The sequence below is a fragment of the Mercenaria mercenaria genome, chromosome 12 (genome assembly GCF_021730395.1).
Source record: "Mercenaria mercenaria strain notata chromosome 12, MADL_Memer_1, whole genome shotgun sequence".
Classification (NCBI taxonomy): Eukaryota; Metazoa; Mollusca; class Bivalvia; order Venerida; family Veneridae; genus Mercenaria; species Mercenaria mercenaria.
The window spans coordinates 59,578,614-59,593,638 of NC_069372.1; positions in this window are offsets into that span (position 1 = coordinate 59,578,614).

The following is a 15,025-nucleotide window of genomic DNA, read 5'->3' on the forward strand; positions in this document are numbered from 1 at the left end:
TACGCAACTACACTGTCAGACCAGTAGCCTCGATTAAACTTGTGGTTTGCCGCAGATCCTCAACACCTCCATACAGTTTCTGGTGGATTGAGGTATCTATCGACCAAGTCGAAGCTCGCTCCTGGGCATGCCTTTTACATCCCTGGAGTATATGCTCCGTAGTCTGATCTTCCTCACCACATGGACAAGTGATGGTGCCAGTATGTATTTCTTGTACATGTGAGCATTGACCTTGTTGTGCCCTAAGCGAAGCCTGACCAGCATCACTTGTTCAGACAGATCAAGGAGATGAAAAGCATCTTCCTCTATCCCTGGTCTCGTTAGTGCCTTGATGATGGTGACTTTCTCATTGTAGCTCACAGATCTTGTTGTTCTGACTGAGCTCCTAGCTTAGCCAGTTGGTCTGCCTCTTCATTGCCTGTAAGTCCACAATGGGATGGATTCCACTGAAGTACTACTTTGCAGGTTATACTCAGGCTCTGCATTCTCCTGGCTAGCTGCGGAGCTTTATTGTTGATCAGAGGGTGCATCTGTGAGAAAGACGGCTGAGGAGCTTTCTTCTGCCGAGTCTTCAATCATTCAGACGGCCTTCATGAGTGCTTCAGTCTCCGCCTTGTAATTGCTGCAGTGTTTTCCTGTGGCTGCATGTTGTGTTTCCCGCTTGCTAGATGGGTATTGAATGAAAACTCCTGCTCCTCCATCTTTGATGGCGCATGTGGCTGATCCATCTGTATAGACATGAGTCCATGTTTCCAGATGATAATCTTCATTGATCACAGGCAGTGTAAGGCTCTTCCGAATACCTTCATCCTCTTGCTTCCCGTGGTCAAGATGAGGAACAGCAAGTCTCACAGTCACTGAGGACAGATCATTCGCTAGAGGGTTTATAAAGTATTCTCTACCTAGGGGAGTCGTTGGTATGTTCAGCTCAGTTTTGAACTCTCGATTGAGTTTCTTTGCCTCGTGAACGTAGCTGCTACGTTTGAGCCGATTTGTGGTGTAGCCATCCAGCTTGGCTTTCATGGGATGGTCTTGAAAAGACCTGAACTTCTCTGCTTGAAGCAGGACCTTTGCATGTCTCCTGTCCTGTCTTGTAACGGCTGTGTAGCTTCTCCATGAAGGAGATTGGTGTCGACTTTGTAGCACCTGTCATGAACCGCAATGCTTGGTTTTGGACTTTGTCTGGAGCCTGTTTTGTCAAACGCTCGCTGCAAGTGGTCTGGTTTTGTTTCTACAGCTCTTCCTCTGTGCTTCAAGTTTGTGCCTGAGGAATTTGATATTGGCACGCTGCAGAGAAAGGTTACTTTCTTGTGAGGGATTGTTTTCTGCTTCCTCCCGGGCTTCTGATAGCTTTGCCTATAGATTCTCCAACTCATCACTCCAGTAGGGCTTATAGTCCTTTCTTGCTCCCCTTGGAATGGTGCTGTAAGCAGCCTTTAGTATACTGGCGTTGAAGTCTTTGACAACCCGGTTGATGTTTCTACCTTCCACTCTGATGTCTTTACAGAGTTCATCACTCAGACTTTGGTAAAAGGTCCATCTGGCCTTCTTGTAGTTCCATCTTGGGATGTTAGGTGAAGTAGAGGCTATCTGATCCATAGTAAGATGGACTGGGCGATGGTCGCTACCTCCTAGTTGCTCATCAACTTCCCGCTTGACATGTCCGTGTATGTCTTCAGTACATAAAGCAAGGTCAGGGGTTGACGTTGTTCGCCAGCTTCTGGAGTAAAAAGTTGGGGGATCGTCCGGCTTGTTGATGAGGTTAAGCTTGTTATCATCTTGCCAGGTCTCCACATCCTTTCCACATTTATCCAAGTGGTCATATCCCCAGCTTTTGTGAGTGACTATTAAAGTCTCCTACAATGATGAACGTGGTTTCATCAATTGCAGCTTTGTCCAGGGACAGAGCTTTGTCACTTGGAGAGTATATGTTCACAAGTTTCAAGTTAAACTCGTTCTTTCTGAGGCTCAGAACTCGGAGTCATCCATATGCATGTTTTGGCAGCACTGATGTTGTTCCTGACCAATGTCATGATGCCTCCTTTTCGTCTGCTAATTCTGTCACAGCGAAAACACTGGTATCCTCTGACTTTGAAGGATTTCTCTGGTTGTAGGCGAGTTTCCTAAATGCAACAGACATTGATGTCTTTGTCATGGAGGATATGCTAAACTTCAGCCTTCTTGTTGAAAAAAACCCTCCGCATTCCAATGCATCAACCTGAACGGCTGATGCTGATTGGTTCTTCTCCTTGGTATGTTCCTCCTTCTTCTCTTTGCATGTTGTGGATTGAGAGAGGGACCCCTAGTAGCTGTGGGTGGACTCTGTCGAGGCTCAGAGCCCGGCACTGAATCTCCCTGGAGGGCTGTCAGAGATTCAGCACCACATTGTATAACAAAACCTAACTTACTCAATTATCTAGACATGTAAAAGAAGCTCTAACTATCAGAAATGCACTTTTAACTGTCGAACAATGATATTTCATGTTCATTCTCCGCATGTTTTCTATTCAATTATCTAGACATGTAAAAGAAGCTCTAACTAATCTAGAAGACAGATATCAAAACAGTTCAGTCCTGGTAGGATTTAAAAACTGCTTATAATAGAGTCCTCCACCTCTTCCGTCAGACACAATCAAAGAGGGAAGCGTAGTGTCCAACTGTAAACGGGTTGAACACTAAACATGCGGTATGTCTCAAAACAGTTGGGTCGTAACCGCTTTTAATAAAACGTTTTATAATTTTACCAAATACATTTGGAAAATTATCACGACCCAAGATCTTACGAAGTTTGTAAACCACATCCCCATAAAAAACGGGTTTAGAAATACCTTCTCGCAGAAGTGTCTTTGAATTACTATTGAATTTTAAAACTAAATCAGAATTACGATAGTAAAATTTAGCAAAATATTTAAGCAATTTATAATAACGGTAGCCTTGCTGAAGAAGTTTACTTGTACAGTGTAACTTCCGAAAACCGAACGACCTCCGGACCAGCCCAAAAGTTCGGTATTTGGAAGTTTCCGGAATTCAGAAGTTTGAAAATTTGTAGGCAAAGTGGACGTGGTGCACAAGAGTTATATTTTCTTATATGTAGGATGAAGGAGATTATTATCCTTTATAAGTTAATATATAGTAATTATTTAATTGATTGATTAATTATTTAATTACAAACATTAAGGATAATAAATACATAACAAATATAAAAAAACACATATCTATAATAATAGCATTTACGCAAATATTTTCCACTTAATTTTACCATCTCTTTGAGTCCTGAGTTCGTCAATATTTAATTAATGTTGATAATGCATATAAAAGTTTAATCGATGTAACTAAATCAAAACACCGGCCTTTCTTTCATTCAAACCTCAGAAAGTTTTTCAAAGGTAATATATTTAATTAATCACGTTTTCATAAATAGAATACAAATGAAAGTAATCACCGATGATTGTGATTATAAAGCATGTCAAAACAAACGACTGCTGCTAAAAGATAAACAAAAAAACATGTTGACAACTTGTCACGGGCATTTTTGGATTAACAGGTGACACTTTTAATCTGGTAAATATTTTGCTGTTCGGTTTTCGGAAGTCAATTTTAGTGTTAAAATATAAACGGTCTTTCAAAAATTGTCCGGTTTTCAGAATTCAGAAGTTCCGGTTTTCAGAGGTTAAAAATATATAGAAATAAGAACAGAAAAAAACGGGACCTTGAGTTTCGTGCGGTTTTCAAAGGTTTCCGGTTTTCAGAAGGTCCGGTTTTCGGAATATTGATTACGTTCATTGAAATGCTTGACATGACTACACGCTCTGGCAAACCGGATTAATTGAGAAATATAAACCCCATAAGATGTAGCCTGAGGTACATCCCCATCCAAATGGGGAAAATTTACAATACTAAAATTAAAATCATCCCTATTGTCATAAATGTTGGTATGTATAATATTGTCATAAATAGAGAGATGTAAATCTAAAAATGAAGCATCAGTATCCGAATTGTTAGTTTTAATTAACTGAAGCTCCCTAGGATAAATAGTACCCACCAACTGACCAAACAAACGGATTTTCCCTATTAAGAATATCATCCAGATAGCGTGATGTATTATTAAATGCAGTTATAATATCTGCCTGCGTATCTGGAAAAGGGCTCAACATAAAGTCTCTTTCATAACAATATAAAAACAAATCTGCGACAAGGGGTGCACAATTTGTTCCCATGGGAATACCAACTCTTTGTCTAAAAACTGCATTCCCAAACCTGATGTAAATGTTGTTCAATAAAAAGGAAAGGGCTTTACAAACTTCGTCACAGGTCCACATTGTATAATGTTTAATAATATTGCTAGTAGTAAAAAAAGCTTTATCAAAATTGCAAGCGAGAAATGTAACATTCTCTCTGGCAAAAGTCTTTTGAATTAGGGCAGTTAGTTTAAAACCTAAACCAAAATCATACCAATGCAGGAAAAATTCACTTACGTATTTTGGTTGTGTACAGGAATGGAATAGGAATTCCTAGAAATATTTGCTGGGTTTCATGCAACAAGTACGCTATAAACAAAGTTCTTCATCTGTCTGCAATATTGATACAGAGCACGTCAATTCATGCTATCTGTAAAAGTAAGACAGCTAATTACCCTTTTAGCAGTCTAATACTATCGGTGACAAGTTAATTACTAACGTACGACATTTGTTTAATTAAAATCAACATGCTTGTATGCGTAAAAATCGTTTTTTCTTCTATGATGCCTATATATTCACATAAAAACGTAACATAAGGCAATTATATCATTGAATGTTTGACGCAGATATTATTTTACTTTGGAACAATATATTGAAATAATATATCCTCATGATTTTAAGAACTGAAAATAGGCGCTACTTAGTAGTTTCATTTTGATGACATATTTCAGTTAAAAAAGAAAGAAACAAACAAACAAACAAACAAACAAAACAACACCAAAAGCCTGATGAATTTTAGCGTTTTAGTGAATCAAAAAAGTTTGTTTCTTTTCCATCATGTTACATGATAAGCTATGTACGAAATATATTTGTCCGTAAATGATTATTATTCAAAACAAAACAAGGGTAATACCAAACCTAAGACGTCTAACAGTTGGTAAAATATGTTCCTGCCTCTATTTCTGCTTTCGTTCAAATTTCTCTATCTATTCTGACATGGAACATTGTTTATGGTATTCTCCTTGAACCATTTATGTAGTTCACTTAATATATACCAATACAAGGCCGTTATTACTTTGGTTATAATGACAAATCACCCTTGATATGTAATTGCATGCATCGTTTAGAATTAAGAGGACAATATTACATTACAATTATTTAATAACAACTTCAAAGAGAAATTTATTGAATTGTTCTCTCGTGCAAATGACATGTGAAACAAGTTAATTTTGTACTTCCTTTGAAGAAACAATCGATGGTTATTTAGGAGGCAGAAACAAATCTTACAATTAAAATCTATATCCTTTTGAAGCATAGAATGCAACCAAGCAAAATAATAGCAGTAATCATGTTTGTCTTAGTTGCACCTTGGGTACAGTGCATCAATATGGACACTTACTATTACCATATAGAGATGGTACCTAAAAAAATCAAATTCATCTTTACAGATTTTTTTTTCAGAGTGAAATGATTGCTAAGTGCACCAATTTACTAAAAATATTGATGATTTTCCTCCTCTCCGTGTAAAAATAGAAATATTTGTTATTTAAAAAATGACTTTCTCAAAATATCTGAAGCAAAATGGACAACTCTTGTTTTGACCGTTTTTCAACGATTTTAGGATTTCCCCAATTATAGTCTGTATCAAAAGTCTCCACAGCTAAATAAATTCAATAGAGTATAGTGTAAGTGTAGTCTACTTCCAACACTTTGAAAGAGCCTATACTGAACTTCCTTTTGTCTTTTAATAAAGTCAAAATTCAAGACTAGCCAAGAGTCTAAAACTAATGAAAATAATCTGAGTGAAAGAGAATGACATGCACTTTATTATAAGCTTACCAAAACCATACCAAAAATTTACCTGAAAGAAGTTATTAAAGATTTTATAATGTAAACAAACCCCTACACCATTTTACCATCAATATTTTTCATTCATGAATGCACTCAATTCAGGTGATAATTGTTGATATATTATAAATGAGAGGCCCCAACAAAAATCTTTTTTCAGGTTGTGTAAACAGTTTAAGTTGTAAATTAATGTTGATATCTGAAGTTACCCGCTTACCTTGTTTACAACAATAAATAAACACATTATAGTTGTTTTAGGGTAGTTGACCTGTAACGAAAATCATCAAATAAAGTAACCTCCATATGCTTTTACAGCATTTATTTGTTTTTCATGGAAAGCAATGATCGTGACAGTTTCATACAGAAAATGCTGAATTGCTTAAAATACATTGCCTATCAGCTACCATAAAATGTTGTAATTTCATTTGAGGACAATGATTTTTTGTGTTACATTATTTGCAGTAAAGTACACTTGCACAGTAGGGGAAATGCTTCAAAATGACTAAAGCATAAAATGATCCATTCACGGCGTAAATGACGAATATAACCAGTCTAGCTACGTTGTTACACAAACGTGATACCAATTTACCTTTTTTTGTAATTTCACATTGTTGGATATATACATTTTATATTTTAGTATATAAATTTTGTGTAAACCAATGTATCATCATTGAGATCAATAAATATCTTTGGCTAAAAGATCAAAAGTAAGAAACGTTTCTTAATGTCATAAAATTTCTTTAATGGAATTTATGCATTATTTTACTTTATTTTCATGCACTACTAAACTTTCAATCAGTGCGTTACTACAATTTATAAAATAACTGTAAGTGTAAGCCATGAGAAAAGTGTGCATGTTGTATATTGAATACAAAGAGATTTAAACAAATGTAGGTCATATTTTGTCTGCCTGATCAGTTGTTGGTAAAAGGGCCTATTTGATTTTTCACTGGCTTCAGTTTATTTGTCAATTCAGAGTTGTTCCCCTTAGATTTTCTTGGGTAGGTACCATCTCTATACCATATCTATTTAAATACAAAGCATTTCATGAGGGAAACTTTGAAGACCATACAAAAAGAACAAACATGCAGGTCACCATGTAAGACAAAAATGAAAATGTTGTAGGCTGGGGTTAATTGAGCCAGCAGAAATGCACATCACTCCACATCACTCCACGCCATCTAGCCGATGGTTGGGTAGAATAAAAGTTAAGAAACATCCGCAGATGTGTTCATATGGCGGCGTACGATAAACTTGACTTTCAATGAAAAGCGACGTATGGCCCCCAGTTAAAAAAATGGAACAGCCCTTAACGAGAAAACAATATGTAGAACTAAATAAAAGGGATCCGAGTTTATGGAGAGTACACATCATGGAAACAAACGAAATCGTATATGAAATATAAAATACAATGTTGTGCTAGAAAACATCGAAGATATACTGATTTCTGTCAGGCTTTATCATATGCAGTAGCGGCAGAGTATTTCATAGAGTTGTGAGAGATATAGGAAGGAGATTAAAGTTTTAACTACTATTTAAAACTCGGTATATCATGTTATTTCAGATGAACATCAAAGTATATGTTGATAAAAGATGAACATTTATTCTTGCAAAATTCGTAAACAATTTAAGGTGCTTTCAAAGATAAGAAAACGTTTAATATTATGTATGTACATTTATGAATGCTTACAGGTTTTCATGTTTTGAGCTTTTAGATGAATTTACAAATACATTGTAACTGTTAACCTGGAGTAACAAAGATGATATTAGTGTAAAGTGCAGAATGTAAAATTCTTCTGAAATGTGTGTTACTGATGAAGTTTATAACACGCATAAAATAAGTTTTACAACCGCCTTTCAAAATCTCAAACTTGACTATAACATCCATTAAAAAAAATCAGTTTATGTTAACTTATGCATAAAGACACAGGGATTATATCCTTAGGACGGCCAGCACATATTTATGCAATCTCGCAAGGCATATATATGTTTTTGACAACACAGAAATTGACGTCACTCGTTCTTCAGCTATTCCCGGAAGTAAATAAAATGAAAGTAGAAATGCTAAACTTGAAAACGAAAGCCGCATTTTGATTCGTAGATAGTCAGGGGTCACGCGCAGGGGTCACCCCGTCTAAATGTATACGCGTGGACTTCTTTTCCTTTTTTTTTTCTTTTTTTTTTTGCTATTGGGGAGCCAATTTTCAGCACTTTATTATGAATTGAAATTACCTGGGCTTTAGTACAGCATGTCAGCTTTTAATCTATGAAAAAATATTTGAGCTCTGGATAAACAGAAATCCCACAGGGGTCCATAACGGACCAAGGGTACATTGATAATTTTGGAACTTCATCAAATCGCTCAAAATGTCATTTTTGATGTTGTCTGAGAGTGTCAGTATATGCCTCAGATGTAAGATATAACCGTATTTGAGAGCTGCAGACCTAGACATTTCAGAAATATTTTCAAAATAAGTTTCGTGTAATAAATGTTGTTTCTACGGAAGCGTGAAAGAGCCATCAGACGCTAATACGTTTTAGTACGTTAAGGCTGCGGAAAGGATATACAGATTTCCTAAAATGCATTTCAGTTTAGCCATTTTTGTCTCAAACGTCAGTTTTCGTACAGACGTGTTAAAAAATGTCGAAAAAGCACAGATTTTTAGATAAAAAATGATTTCTCTAATAACCTTAGGACGGCCAGCACATATTTATGCAATCTCGCAAGGCATATATATGTTTTTGACAACACAGAAAATGACGTCGCTCGTCCTTCAGCTATTCTCGGAAGTAAATAAAATGAAAGTAGAAATGCTAAACTTGAAAACGAAAGCCGCATTTTGATTCGTAGATAGTCAGGGGTCACGCGCAGGGGTCACCCCGTCTAAATGTATTCGCGTGGACTTTTTTTTTTTTTTTTTTGCTATTGGGGAGCCAATTTTCAGCACTTTATTACGAATTGAAATTACCTGGGCTTTAGTACAGCATGTCAGCTTTTAATCTATGAAAAAATATTTGAGCTCTGGATAAACAGAAATCCCACAGGGGTCCGTAACGGACCAAGGGTACATTGATAATTTTGGAACTTCATCAAATCGCTCAAAATATCATTTTTGATGTTGTCTGCGAGTGTCAGTATATGCCTCAGATGTAAGATATAACCGTATTTGAGAGCTGCAGACCTAGACATTTCAGAAATATTTTCAAAATAAGTTTCGTGTAATAAATGTTGTTTCTACGGAAGCGTGAAAGGGCCATCAGACGCTAATACGTTTTAGTTCGTTAAGGCTGCGGAAAGGATATGAAAACCTTCTGACTTTTTTAACATGATCTTTACATTTACAGCTGTGTAAGGATAGATCGTCATGAGCAATCCGATATTATGTGTCCAGCAAGGCTTTTCCAATTAAAATACCAGCAGAGCTAATGTCAGGTTGACATGAAATGAAAGTGATAATTAAGTTATGAGTTGGACTATTGCAGAACATGGTAAAAACTTTAATTTATCAGAGAGGAAATTGTAAAACTACGAGAAAAATTTGGACAGGGATGTATTCGGATATTTGAGTAGCATTAATAAACAGTCTCTAATTTAGATACTAAGATTATGGATTAATACCGATTAACTGATAATCATAATAGGTACTTCAATTCCTGTCCTAGTTTTAAAGGTGTTATCTACCAGTTGGGTTTGATACCACCACATTGTTGCTCTAAAATCAAATAATGTGTCTAAAATAATCAGGAACCGTTTTTTAAAATAACTATCTTTATAATAGTAATAGATTAAAACTATAACCTGAAAAAACACCAAGCATTCAGCTAATATTACAAGAACTTTGTATAATATTCACTGATTTATCGGACAGAAACCTCAGTAAACACACATGCGTGTTTCCTTACATTTCAATCGTGCTGCATTTATAGTTCGTGATTTTGTACAATAAGCTAATTCAAGTGAAAACCAATAATAACCTTAAGAACAATTATCTATTATCTGGAAACAATTTTCTACGTTTAACCACAAAGCTATAATCACTTTCTGATTACAATCAGGTCACACGGAAAACGCAGAATCGTCATTTTCTTTTGTTTCTTGTCAAACAAACGGGTCGAGAAATGTTAAAAAGTTTCTTATAGTTTAAAAATACTGAATAGTGCAAACAATTCTCATACGTTCACATTTTACTTTTATCTCCCGCTAAATGCAGAACTTATGATCTTGTAACCCTGCTTTCAACAGTACTTTTATTCTTATGTTTGAATAACTATTCTGTAAATTTGCTATCAAGCGTATAATTTAAGTATGGCAGCCAGTTTATTCACAGTAAATTTCTGTAATTAATCACATATATATAACGGCAGGTATTCTTGATATAGATTTTCTAGACAATAGTAAGCTAATTTATTAGTCTGATTGTCTAATGACCAGTTATGCAGATAATAATTCTGAAGTAAAAACACAAAATAATGTTTAGCATTGCTCCATTTTTGTCGTAATGTAGTATAATCTCTGCCTTCTACATGAAACATATAAAATCCTAAAACTAATTATAATGTACCACTTTCTTTTCAGAAATTCTATTGTTAAGTACATGAGTACAGAGTTATACAATGCAAGAAAAGAAAACAATACACGGCTAAACTGATTTAAACAATTCCTTGTCCCAATAACTCGTGAGGGAATTTAAACAAACGAATCGAAACAAAAAATTATTACAGCGATCGACAGCGAAACAAAAGTTTCGTATCAGTCATTATCTTTGTCCGATGATCATAGTAGATGCACCATAGTACATTTCATAAGAAAAGGTTACGGATTTCTATGAAATCAAGATCAAGAATTGAGCCGTGCCATGGGAAAACCAACATAGTGGGTGTGCGACCAGCATGGATCCAGACCAGCCTGCGCATCCGCGCAGTCTGGTCAGGATCCATCCTGTTCGCTAACAGTTTCTCCAATTCCAATAGGCTTTAAAAGCGAACAGCATGGAGCCTGACCAGACTGCGCGGATGCGCAGGCTGGTCTGGATCCATGCTGGTCGCAAACCCACTATGTTGGTTTTCTCATGGCATGGCTCAATTCTTTGAGTAAAAGGATGTGTAAGATAGAACGTCATTTTATTAGCATACAATTGGCGGTTACATAACTTTCCGAAGCATATAAATATGAAATTTTAAGCTTTCCGTAATGTGAATCCGATGGCTAACGCAATGTGAATGTAATGTTCTACAATAAATCAGAATCAAGTAGACTACGTCCGGAATACATCTGTGAATAATGCTTTGTGTTTTTGTCTGGTCTTATCTTCTAATCATTCAACTTTAGATAAAGTTCAGGGTCATAGAAGAGTTAAGAAGTGTAAATTGAATACATTTCCCGCAAATTAACTTTATATTTTAATATTACTTTATTACCTGCGGAGGCTGGAGTTATTTCCATATAATGGTCCTTAATAACAGAACTTATAAACATTTATGTCACAAGGTGCACCAGTTTGATTGTGCATGATTGTGCATACAGCATAACTCCGAATGATAATGATGGAATTACCCACTGGCACCAGAACAGAAAGAAAATGCCTCTGTGCATGTTATACCCTACCCCTAGGTATTCTATAAGAACCATGGTCTTGAACGGGAAAGTGCACTAACCCATTTCAATCGTACATTTCTCACCTAAAACGCGCAGTTCGGTGAATGGGTACCAAGCATATTGAACAAGCGGTAATTTATCTTCCATCGTGCACCAATCACATTGTCTCAATATTTCATATTGCAGAGATACTCCACATATTTTATGCTTTCGTCAACGTTACAGAAAAAAACTTGCGTGAACTTCCCTAATGAACATCCGGTCTAGAGGTCACAACAGTGTGCACATGTTAGGCGAAATGTAAACAAACAAAAATAGAACGCAAAGTATTCACAGTGTTAAAATAAAATTAGAAATGATGAATGAAATTCATTTTAAAAATGATTTTGAATTTAAAATCATATATTGGTATGCATCTGTACTGTTTATTTAATTCATATTGCACATTTATGCTGCATATACACATTTTAGCATACACGTGTAGTTAAACGACGACTGACATACATTTTCACATCAACCAATCAGAATAGTTTTAAAATCTAGACCGGAACTTCACCAGGGAATAACTTCCAACCAAGTTTTTTTCTGCCAGGGGCGTCGCCAGACATACGCAAATACACACGGGCGTACGTTGTTAAAAAAAATTAAGAAAATAAAATGGCCCAAAAATGCAATAAATATCGGTACTTAACACGGCTTAGGCATAAAAACGAGTAAACACTGCAAATGAACTATGCATGTATGATGAGTGACTCAAAAGTAGTTTTGTATGTTTATAAATTGACCCCCGGTATGAGACACAGCTTCATTTATCTTTTAATATCTTGGTAACACAGCTATACAATAATACCTTCATGCGTCTTTCTGTTCACAAATTTCACATACCGCAAAATCATGCCATTTGCGATGTCACACTTTAAAACTGTTCTTCAAGTTTTATTGTTTTATTGTAAATTTCATCAGGAAATATATCATACCTTTGATGCAGACCTATACCATTATTTTAAAGTTTGTTCGCCTATATGCAACAAAAACCTTGAAATATCTTCAAAGTTATTTACTTAGAATTTTGCCTGAAGGTATTCCACAATGAACCTAATGGGATACAGAATTCATTTTTTTTTTTCGGGGGGGCATGTCTTCGCCCCCCCCCCCCCCCCTCGCACACACTCCCCAAACACCCCTTAAACTATGAAGAATTCACATGTGCGTATGGTGATTTTCGGGCCAGCTACGCCTCTGTCTGCAACGTTGAAAAAAACCATAAACTATGCGTTTTTCCTCTAAGATAAGAAATATTGAAGAAACTTGATGTGTTTACAATTAATGTGAATACTGTCTCGTGTATAATGTCTTGACTTCACAATAAAAACTTTTAACGCTTCAAATTCTACATTAATGGTATGCCAGTAATCATTTTACATTTTTTTCTGTTTACTTTAGATACAATGCAAGTTCAACAAAGTTTCCACAGTATCTATTGCTACAGCGTATTTACTATTTGTTCCATAGCTTACTATTAGTTGTTAGACCAAATGACTTCTTACCTAATGCTTGAAAGTATTCATTTACATTTCCTGGCCATTTCAGAAGGTAACTTTCGTTATATTATATGTATAGTTATAAGGACAATGCTGATACTTAATAGGTATAAATACATCATGATGTTGTTATGTAGGTACATAAGGAAACGTTTGCAGCAAAAACAGGAAATAAATAAAGTGTAAACGAAAGCGCTAATGTGACGAAAGAAATATTGAACACAGCACCGTGTAATTAATACAGGAATGTTTGACAGATGACGCTGGCTGCGTTGTTTCGGATCTTTGTTAAAGAACGACCATGCCATTTCTTTTTAACGTACACTAACCGTAGGTTTATTCTAGAGGACGTTTTCATTGCATTAATAAAACTTTCTCTAATAGCAGTTTTCCCATGTCGAGATAGAAACTAGGTACATTTGTTAACATTAGTGCAATAAAGGGGAATAACTTGTTTCAGACTGACTTAACGTGCAATGTATATTGCTCTGTCTGTTGGTGGTGTTACCTTTTCTGCCGCCCCACCCCCACTTTAATGCCACTCAATTTTTATGCCTCCCCCTTTTTATTAACCCTTTCCCTTCCTCCGTTTATAATATTAGTATGTACTTGTTGAAGCATATTTGAAGCGACCCGTCTACTATTAAAATTATTTACCATAAATTATGTTTGAAGTTGGCTATATTTGCGTTATGTTGCTCTGTCTGTGTTTGCCACGGACGCAAGATTCATTTCTTGATCGCTTTGATTTTTCTCATGCACAATATGCCCTTGGAAAACGAGTTTTATCAATTTTCGAGGGATTTGATGTTTTAAATTACTTTAAAAGTATTTGTAATATATTTCTTCCGCAACATTAATGTTTTTCTTATGATCATAGCACACCCGTAAGTTATCAGCAGTAATAAATGAAATTTATCTGTGTCAATCAAGTTCTCTGAAATTAGAGATAATGCTTAGCTTATTACACATAAATCGTGGAATACTTTTTTTTGGAAACACATCCGGGTCTACAAATATTTTATCAGAACATAGAAGAGTCGATTTATCTTTCACCTGGAATCAGTAGGACCAACTATTTCGAAGTAAATATTGTCTTTCAGAATGTAAATTAAAGAATAAAATTGAATCATTATAAAATTGTGATATTATGCTATCAACTTTTAACGACATCACTTTCAGGTGAGGTTTTACTGAATTATGAAGCATGTACAAATGGTCATAACAAGCGAGAAAATAAGTGTAAGCAGTATCTAGAAAATAAGAATAAGCGGATCATCATGTGAATGGTATCTTAAAAATCAGGACAAAGCCAAAGGATATCATGTTGATAACGCCTGAAACAGTCTAGTGATACAAATACTAAAACTGAAACGACGCAAACAATAAAAGGTTGATAACGCTTTAAACAGTCTAGTGATGCAAATGGTGAACAGTGAAAAGCGCTTAAACAATCAAGTAGCACAAAAGATAAATTGTAGACAGTTTGAAACAATCTAGTGACATTAATGGTAAATGTACATAAAATTTGAAACAGTCTAATGACATTAAAGGTGAAGAATATCTTTAAAGAAAGGCGGGGCTTGAAACCGTCAAATGACACAAACGGTAAATGTAGTAGAACGCCTGAAATAATCTAGTGGGACAAACTGTAAAAGGCAAATAATGCTTGACCAGTCTAGTTGCACAGATTGCAAAACAGACAAATCTTAAAACTGGATAAAAGCAATATTCAGATTAAACTGTTCCTTTCCATGCCTCTTTTTGTATAAAGTGTATGTATACTTGTTAAATAATCCGACTTTAAATGCTAAGTATGTATTGAATGTGTATTATATTTCTGCTTCCTTAAAATCACTAAA